General features: G+C 37.8%; 1 pseudogene; it reads left to right on the top strand.

The window, feature by feature from the left end:
- The first annotated feature begins 3,056 nt into the window (after positions 1–3,056).
- On the top strand, positions 3,057–6,759 carry LOC146312690 (E3 SUMO-protein ligase ZBED1-like; annotated as a pseudogene).
- Positions 6,760–9,993: the final 3,234 nt, after the last annotated feature.

Raw genomic sequence — 9,993 nt, 5'->3', positions numbered from 1 at the left:
AGACTTAAACATAATTTAAATAGATGGTCTACAATCCCATTTTCCCTTTGGGAAAGTGTTAAAAATATACAGATGAATATCTCAGCAATATTGTTATTCCTCTTCAAAGCATCACCCCTATATATTGAATCTAACACATGTATACAAAGGGATTCAATTATAATGAAATTCATACGTAATAGCAGGAAACAAAGATTAAAAATGAAATACCTTAAACCTGCCAAAAGAAATGGGTGGTCTAAATTTACCCAACATGCAAGCTTACTATCAAGATGGAGAGAAATGAAATTAAATTGTGGAGATATAACAGTTCTACCTTTCTCCAAATTAGGGCTGCACGATATTGGAAAAAACTGACATTGCGATTTTTTTTTAACCCTGCAATATATATTACGATATGAAAAAATACAGGAATTTTCACCAGATGACTTGAATAGCACTTTATGTTATGCTGCACTGCTGCCATCTTGTGGACAATTAACCTGCACTGATCTTGTGACTCACTCCATATGCAGGGGCGTGGTCTGCTTTGGCAAACTGATTAAGAACGATTGTGATTGGTAGATCGCTGCGCGCAGTGCGTGTCAGGTACCCTTGAAATTAGATGAGAACACGTTTAGTTCATTTGCCTCCTACATCGCAGGACCTGCAATGTGACTATTGCGTACACGTACATTGCAATGATGATGCTCAAACGATATATTGTGAAGCTCTACTCCTAATATAAAATAAAAAATAAAAAAATATCAGATGTTGAAAATCTAGACAACAGGTGGGTAGTTGCTACACTTCAAAACAAAATTCAAAGGAAGATTTAATTTTCCTATAAGAAATGGCAGCCAATTTAGACTATTTAAGATCTATTCAAAATGTAAACACACTGATAAAATGTTTATTCCAATTGGGTAAATGTGGGGTCAAAACTAAACTCTTTGCTAAGATGACTAAAGTAATTAATTAATTTTCATGTAGTATATCTTTAGCTGATTGGGAACAAATGTGCAAAGATATACATGAAACAACTAACTCAAACTATTGGAAAGAGTATTTACAGAAGGTTTAAACTCAATATTTTAGGACATAACAAAAAAAAATATAAAGAAAAGTCAATCGAGGTTTTGGAGAGAATGTGACGAGCAGACAGCAAACCATTGTTGTATATTTTTGTTATGTCAAGCGATAAATGGCTTCTGGAAAAGCTCTATTAGAGAACTGTCTGATATCATTGGTATTTTTTTTAAATAAAAATCCATTAGTTTTATTAGTTGGAAAAAAAAATACCAGAAGAGGTTAACAAGAAAAATGTTCACTTGTTTTTAATAATTAGAGTAGCAATGACTAAACAAATAACAAGAAACTGGTTAAAAAGTAACGTAACCAACATTAGATGGAAGGATTTTGTGAATAAGAGATATGAAAGAGAAAAAAATCACCACGAGAATTAGAAATCAAGTGCAGATCTTTGAAAAAAGATGTGAAAAATGGTTGAGATATATAAGCTGGAGATTGTTTGTTTAATTATACCCTATGAAATAATGTAAAAGTACTTAGATGTTTTCTATTTATTTTTAATTATTAGATTTTTATCACTTATTTTCTGATGTTGCTGTCATTTTCTTGTTTGTTTTTGTTTTAATTATTTATTTTCCCACATTAACCCTTTCTTTTTTGTTTTCCATATGTACATTAAATAATCTTCAAAAAAACGCAAATTAAAAAAAAAGAAAAAATAACTGAAATTAGACTGGAATAACGCGGTGTTTGAGTTCGCTGTCTTAAGGTAGCTACCACAAAAGTTTACCTGTTCTGCATGAAACTTATAATACCCTTGTAATAAACTGTATAACTTGGATATATTCATATTAACTGTACTGCATTTTAAATAACTGGCCCAAGCCAACTCTTTTGAATTAAAAGAAATACAATATGGTTGAAAAAGTACAAAATTGCCCTTTAATTTAAATGAAACAAAAAACACAAAAAAGCAAATTACTCCTCTAAAATAAATAAAATATACCTCAAAATATTATACAGAAATTACCTTTACAAAAATTTTCAAATTATTTAATTGCCTCAAAAGTATGCAAACAATGTCAGCCTATATAATACAGACATACACATAAGGTGTGATGTGGTGAGGGGTAGGGATTAAAGATGTTCCTGGCGAATAACTTCCCTGTCGATTAAACACAAAATTTAATTTAGACTAGTCGACCAGTCTGACACTAAGAAAACACTCAGAAAGCGATTAAAATTGAGCAGAGTTTATTAATTTATAATATTAAACACGGTCTGAAAAAACACTATGTTTTGGGAGCCATTTGAAGACGTTAATCACAGTCTACAATCACCAAATCGTACTTTAAATGCCGCTGAAATGCATACTACTTTGCGCTGTGCAATAAAAAATGCACACATTAATGTTCAAAACATGACAACAACTCACTAAACGCTTCACCTTTTCAGACCGAAGAGGATCACAGTGTCTGCAGGTAAAGGACTCAGAACTGACGTTAGCTGCCAGCCTGACACACAGTGTGGCTAACGTTAGCAGTGCTAGGCTAAGAAAGTTGAAATCGGTGCAAGTCTACTGCAATATATGCAACAAATGTGTGTCCGTGAAAAATGTTCAGACAACCAATTTATTTGCGCACCTTTGTCTTCATCATCCTGCTGAAGCCACAAAACTCCCGATCCCCCTAGCTAGCACTTCAAGCACTGCAGGTGCTGTTGCTCACAACACACCTCGCCAGTCCTCCATCACTGCTTTTACCAAAGGCTCAACATACAAAGTGGACAGCAGTCGATGGACACAATGCACAATGGCTGTGGCAAAATATATTGCAAAGGAAAACGTTTTCTTTAATACAGTGGACAGCAAGGCTTTCAGAGAAATGGTGGCGACTCTCGATGGGCAATATGTCCCTCCCAGCAGGACATATTTTTCGCGCACCGCAATTCCTAAACTCTATAATCAAATGAGAACTGATCTAGCCTGTGAAATGAAAGAGGCCCGCTTCATTGCTTCGACTACAGATATGTGGTCCAGCCGGGATATGTCTCCCTACATGTCCATCACTGCTCATTACATTTCTCCGGACTGGACATTAAAATCTAAATGTCTCGAGACCACTTTCATACCGGAGAGTCACACCGCTCAGACACTTGCTGGTGCGCTCAGAGAAGGAATGCAGGCATGGGGAATAGAAGAGAAAAAGATAGTCTGCATCACAACAGACAACGGTGCAAATATCGTTGCGGCTGTGAGAGAGCTACAGTGGCCATGGCTTAACTGCTTCGGACACAATTTAAACGTGGCGGTCAACAATTCACTGAGCAAATTAAAAGCAAGAACCGATCAGGCTTTCAGTGTGTGCCACTCAATCAACGCAGCCTTCTCACACTCCTGGCAGAGACGTCAACAACTCCAAAAAGCACAAGAGGAACTGGGTCTGCCAAATCACCGTCTGATAACAGTATGTAAAAAACAAAATAATATATAAATAAATTGAAATAAATGTGTTTTATGGTTATGTAGTGGTTATGTGGTGGTTTTTTATGGTTATGTGTTGGACACTGGTCTATTAAATAGCGACTCATGTTTTTTTCCCTCACATTTAACTTTTAACAGGACTGCGCAATGCGCTGGGGGTCCAAGTTCGCAATGACAGAGAGAATCCTCGAACAGCTATCTGCCATAAAGAGAGTGTTTGCAGATGACAGGAGCCGCAGTAACCTACCCAACATCACCTGGCAGGACATTGCGGTACTGGAGGCTGTGAGGGATGGGCTAAAATCTATATCAGTTTACAGACATCATGTCAAGTGAGAGTGAAGTCACCCTGTCATCTCTGTTTCCGCTGCTGAAGCTACTTGCAGAAACGCTCGCAGAGAAAGACACAGATGCGGAGATGACATCAGCCATTAAACGGGGAATCTTGGAGCAGATTGACAAGAAGTACGACAATGAAAACACCGTACAGCTAATGCAAAAAGCGACCCTCTTAGACCCGCAGTTCAAAGCTACACACATGAATGCTGCCACTGCCAACAACATCCGAAGCAAAATTGAGGATGAGATGGTGGTTGTCTGGAGAGAAGTCACCAAACCACCTGTCACTATCAGGGTGGAAGACGAGGAGGAAGAGAGAGGAACAACAACCAGTCAACCAGCTAAGAAGAAACAGACTCTGGGGTCTCTCCTTAGCAGAGTTGGCCCCGCAGTCACCTCAAGGCCAGAGCAACACGCACATGCTGAAATGGCCATTTACATGCAAGAAGATGTAATTGCGGGCGATGAGCGGCCCCTTAGATGGTGGCAGGTGAATGAAAGCAGGTTCCCCTTACTTGCAAACGTGGTACGGAAATATTTGCCCATCCCCACAACCAGTACACCTTCCGAGCACATCTTCAGTCGAACAGGTCAGGTTGTAACTCCACACCGCAGTTGTCTAAATCCCAAAAAAGTCAACATGCTGGTTTTTCTTGGAAATAACATGTAGGTTAGTAATCCTACCAGCACGGCAGTAAGAAATAAGAGGGTTTTTCTGTTGTTGTTGTTTTTTTTTTGTTTTAAAAGTTTATTATAGGCTAGGCTGCGCTACAACAGTTTTATTTAAATAATCAATGAGCAAAATATAAAAGCGCAAGCTATAAAAGTAAAATACCTCCTCTAGTGCAGCTTTTTAAGTTTGTGTTATTACATTGTAGCATATTGTTATATTGCTTGTATTGCTACTGTAACCTTATACCTGGCCTACATCCAGAGTAAAACGAGTTTTATGTTTGAAAATAGAAAACAACAACCACATTTTATGTTGCAAGCAGTTGGTTTGCTTTGCAGTTGTGCATTTATACCAGGCAAGCTATCTCAATAGCCTATGTTTGTTTTGCATTGTCGAAAGGCTAAGTTATTTCGTGTTTTGGATTAATAAACTGACTTATGAATAATCCAAATTTGATTGCATGTGTGAATTGTTTATGCTTGAATAATTAGGAATAAGGAAATACAGAATGCTTTTACTGTTACAATGTCTTCTTTGTATGGGGCTTGGGCACATCGATTTATTATGACCAGCATTGGGTCTATATTGACATTAGATTGAATTACTCTGAACAAGATAGTCCATGCCTAAGGTGTCGGTAGGAATTTAAATGCAATAGGCTAAAAGATATAGGCTATAGGCCAACCACCGCACTTTTATATTTTTTGTTATAATGACGTTAGGCTCTACCCTGATGTTAAATAATTAAAGGATGTCTGTCTAAACAAGATACCGAAAAACCTGTTCCTGCTTTCATTTTCAGCTGACTGGACTATTGTAATGGTGTCTTCACAGGTCTGAGTAAAAAAAAAAATCAGTCAGTCAAGTTGCAGCTCATCCAGAACAGTGCTGCCAGAGTCCTCACCAACACCAAGAAAGTGGAGCATATTACGCCAGTGCTTAAATAACTGCACTGGCTTCCTGTGTGTCAAAGGATAGATTTTAAAATCCTATTTATTTGTCTATAAAGCACTAAATGGTCTCGGGTCTAAATACATGTCTGATTTACTTGTACGTTACGAAGCACCCAGACCCCTCAGATCATCTGGAACAGGTTTACTCAGTGGTGAAGGTGAAGCAGCCTTTAGTCTCTCTCCTCCCCACCTGTGGAACAAACTTCCTGAATACTAGACGCTGGCTGAAACTGTCAGCTCATTTAAACTTATTTTTCCAGTGAAACAGATGCATAACTTCTTTTTAAGATAATATGCAGCTCTTGATTTTCTATTTGTTTGCTTTCGCTCTTGTTTTCATGTTTTTTTAAATGCAATTTCTGTTATATTTAACAATTTATTGGCTTGCTTTTAGCTTTTGTTTTTATGATCTCAAATGCAATTTTAATGTCCTCTTAATGTTTTATTTTAATGGTTTTCTATGCTCTTGTAAAGCACCTGGAATTGCCTTGTGTCTGACTGGTGCTATAGAAATGAATTTGATCTGATCTGTAGTATCTGGTGATATTAAAAATTATTATTGAGGAAGAAGAATGCTATTTCAACATTAATCCACATTATAATGAACATAATATAAACTGTGCATCTTGACTACTGCAGCTGCATGCCAGGATTAAATACCAAGTTCATCCTGTGATCTGTTGTTAAAACATTTTATTTGATGTTTTAATGTCATGATATTGAGCTTAGATTCTACAGTCTGTTCACGTTTAGAGGCTGCTGTGAGCAACAAAACACACTACTGTGCATGAAAATTCGATTTTAAGAATAATACAACACATGCTATGACTTAATTTTCCTTTTATGTCAAATGGCAACTAAGTTTATTAGTCTATGGCTACTTTACAACTGCACCTTATTCTACATTGCTTCAAGATTAGGGGGTCGCTGCACCCCCAGCTTCAACTTTAGGGGTGGCTAAGTTCACTGTAAATACAACCGGGAGCCTACACACACACACACACACACACACACACACACAATTTAAAAAAAAAAAGCTGCAGGCCTGTATGTCTTACAGGTGCAGTGCGGAGGTGAAGGTGCAGATGCAGAGTCTTTCTCTTCATCGGGGTGAAAACGCAAAGTCTAACTTACATTTCGGTGTTAATCATGGTCCTGGAGAAACAGCTGGTGGTCTGCGAGATGAAACCAGACAGCAAGCGGCGGTCAAATCCTCTTCGGAAATCCCGGAGCAGTTCTCAGGAAGCACAAAACAGTCCTCTCCGGTCAACAGTAGCGTCCTCCGCTCCCGCGACTCCTAAGCAATAGCGTCCTCTTGTCGAGCGCCTTCACTGACTTTAGCTTGAGTTAGCACGCGCACACTAGCACAAACACTTGCCGTAGTCACTCTCAAAGCAGGAAATGTGACTTAGCGTCCACAGCGACGGTTTACTTCTGTTTACTCAAGCATTCACAGACTATCCTCAATAGTATTCCTCTATATGTTCTGTGCTGTTTCTCCCTCTGCATTCATGTTTCTCCTTTCATTCACGTTTTCCCTCGTCTTTCGTGTCGCGTCTTTGGCCCCGCCCCCTTCTATTCGCTTCCTTACCTGCGGCCAATTACCACAGGTGACTCTGACTGACAACCTTATCAACCAATAAAACACTCAAAGGACAATTACGAAATTAAAGCCACATTATGCAAGTTGTCATGTATTTCACGGTTTACATCTGTTTGCCTATTTCTTTTAAAACAGTTTGTTCACAATATTAAAACATTTTATTTACCCATTTACAGAACACTTTATTTGTGATTAAATTATGTTAATCTCAGTTAACCATTAGTTTTTCTTTATTAATCAAACTTGCTTTCAGTGTAATCACATTACTCTATTGTTTTTATCAGACTTTATTGGGAATTAGCTTATTTTAATACCCTTACTTTTTCCACAGGGTGTGTTTCTTCTTTCATCATTCTTGTCCTGTTGCAACATTTCTGTCTTGCTCCTGCCTTTTCATTTTGTTACATCTTTTCCTTGTTTTTGTTTTTTACGTTTCAGTTTACGTTGTTTTTGTCTTGTTTCCTTGTTTTTCTCTTGTTATGTCGTTTGTTGTTTTCAGCTTGTTTCCTTGTTTTTCTCTTGTTATATAGTTTACATTGTTTTCGTCTTGTTTCTTTGTTTTTGTTTTTTATCTTGTTACGTATTTTTCGTCTCATTACTTCTTTTATGTTGCTTTCATCTTGTTACAACTTTTACACTGTTTTTTTCATCTTGTTGAATCTTATTTCGTCTTGTAACGTTATTTTTGTCTTCTTCTATTATTTTCATCTTGTTACATCTTTTATATCACTTTCGTAGTGTTAGAATGTTTTTGTTACGTCTTTTTCGTCTTGCTCCGTTGTTTTTATATTATTATACAGATACCCGAAAACTCTATTCAGGTACAGTAATAAAGTATTTATACTTAGTTACTGCCCACCTCTGATCATCACCTTGCTTTTTGTGGGATAAAAAGGATTTAATTAGCAGCAGTGGATCAAATTGAGCAAAGCTGTGGCTGTGCACATTTGCAGCATCAGTGTCAGTACCCTGCTGACATTTTAAATATTCAGTGACACTACATTTTGCAGCCAAAATGATAATTTAGTTCCATTTTCTTTCTTGTTAAGACTCGCAGAAGTAGTCAATGAGCTCTACTCACTTCTCCATTACGTGCCTCCTCTTCTCCTCTTCTCCTCTTCTCCTCTCTCCTCAGATCTCAGCGCGCCATCTTAAAGCATGTCTGAAGAGTCTCATGTTGTTCCCTGTGACTTGTACATGAGCATTTGAACTTCCCCCTTCCTTTCTTGTCCAGGTGGAAAAGGGCTATCCTGTGCATTTTCATTTTCCCCTTTCTGCTCCAAGGTGAGAAGGGAAAAAACAAAATCAAAATAGTCAAAATAAATAAATAAATAAATATATAAATTAAATAAATAAATGCTTTGTGCCAGGCAAGAACTTACTTATAACTTCAGGCAATTTAAAAGCTAAAAATCACCCAAAAATAATATAATAAAACCGTAATACATCAACTCTGTAGCCCTTCTAAATCAAAGCTAAATAAGAATTATGACTTAAAAATGTATATTTTGATTAGCGTTAAGGGAGCAATTTTAAAAAATAAAATGGCTGCTCACTATGACTATGCTGTGAAAATAAAAACAAAAATGTTGACAAATTTAATTTTTTTTAAAAAATAAAAGAAAAAAGAAAAACTGCTCCAGTGCACCAGCTGGGTGTACGCCAGGGTGTAACATTACGTCCGACATAGAACAGAAAGTTACGACTAGTTTAACGCTGAGACGAGTGCACCACTACAGCTTAAGCCCTGTGTGTGTTTTCCACCTGGGTGTAACTTGTACTTGTTGGAAACTCAGACTTGTATCCATGGTAACTTTAACACAATCACATAGCCAGAAAAGAGAAACAAAGATAGAAGCGCATCTTGTCTACAGGATGATTAAGAAGCTGGCTTTCAGAAGGGAAAGAGTCATCTGTGACGGGACAAACCCGCTCGATACATATTCAGAAAGTGAGCTGATGGAGAGCTTTCATTTTGGTAGACAAGCGCTGTTTGAGTTAATTAGTCCAGTGCTCTCCCTTCAACTGCAGCATCTGTCGGACAGAAACGCGGCTCTGTTCCCCGCCCTGCAGGTGCTGATTGAGCTCAGCTTTTATGCCAACGGAGCCTTTCAAAATACTATGGGAGACATGATAAATGCATGATAATGCTTTCGGTAGAAGTGTGTTGCTTGGCAACAATCATCGACTTACATGTACTCACATCAAGATCAGGCCATTATCAGTCAGGCTTGGTGCACTCGGTGTAAATTCCAATCACAACGTCGGGCGTCCAGCGTAAGAGTCAAGACCTTCGTTTTTAAACTCAGCTGGTGCACTCAGCTCCTGATGTCTACATATAATGAAAAGTTTAATCACTTGGAGGTTGGCCTGCTGTGAGATTTAATAGCCAAAAGTTTAATCTTTCAAAATATATTTTCCAGCATAATTTGAAGAGTTACAATCAAAATACAGTTTTGTCCCAGTTCTCAAGAATGAGTGCCACTAGTCGTCAAAATTCCTAATATCTCCCACATATACAGTTCTTGTCCTTTTTATGGGATGAACAGGTTTTAATGAGCAGGAGTAGATTAAAATGAACAAAGCAGCTGCATCAGTGTCAGTACCCCTCTAATTTTTAATTATTTAGTGACACTACATTTTGCAGCCAAGATGATGATTTAGTTCAGTTTGATTACTCGTTAAAACTCACAGAAGTAGTCAGTGTAATACGAGTCTAATGTCTGTGTGCGAGTGCAGTATCTTACAGTTATGGCGAGTTGTTCGGGCAATTTCTATCCCTCAATGACTCATTTCCTCTCCTCTAAATGATAAACACTCAGTAGTTTGCCATTTAGCGAGCACTAAATTGAGATGTCTGACACTTTCTGAATCATCTCCATTTTGCGTCAGCACCGGGGCTGAATTGCCAACCTGGCGAGCAGGCAGCTGC

Source organism: Lutjanus erythropterus, chromosome 16, assembly GCF_056507025.1.
Source record: "Lutjanus erythropterus isolate fLutEry1 chromosome 16, fLutEry1.hap2, whole genome shotgun sequence".
NCBI lineage: Eukaryota > Metazoa > Chordata > Actinopteri > Lutjaniformes > Lutjanidae > Lutjanus > Lutjanus erythropterus.
This window is presented reverse-complemented; position numbering and strand designations above follow the sequence as displayed.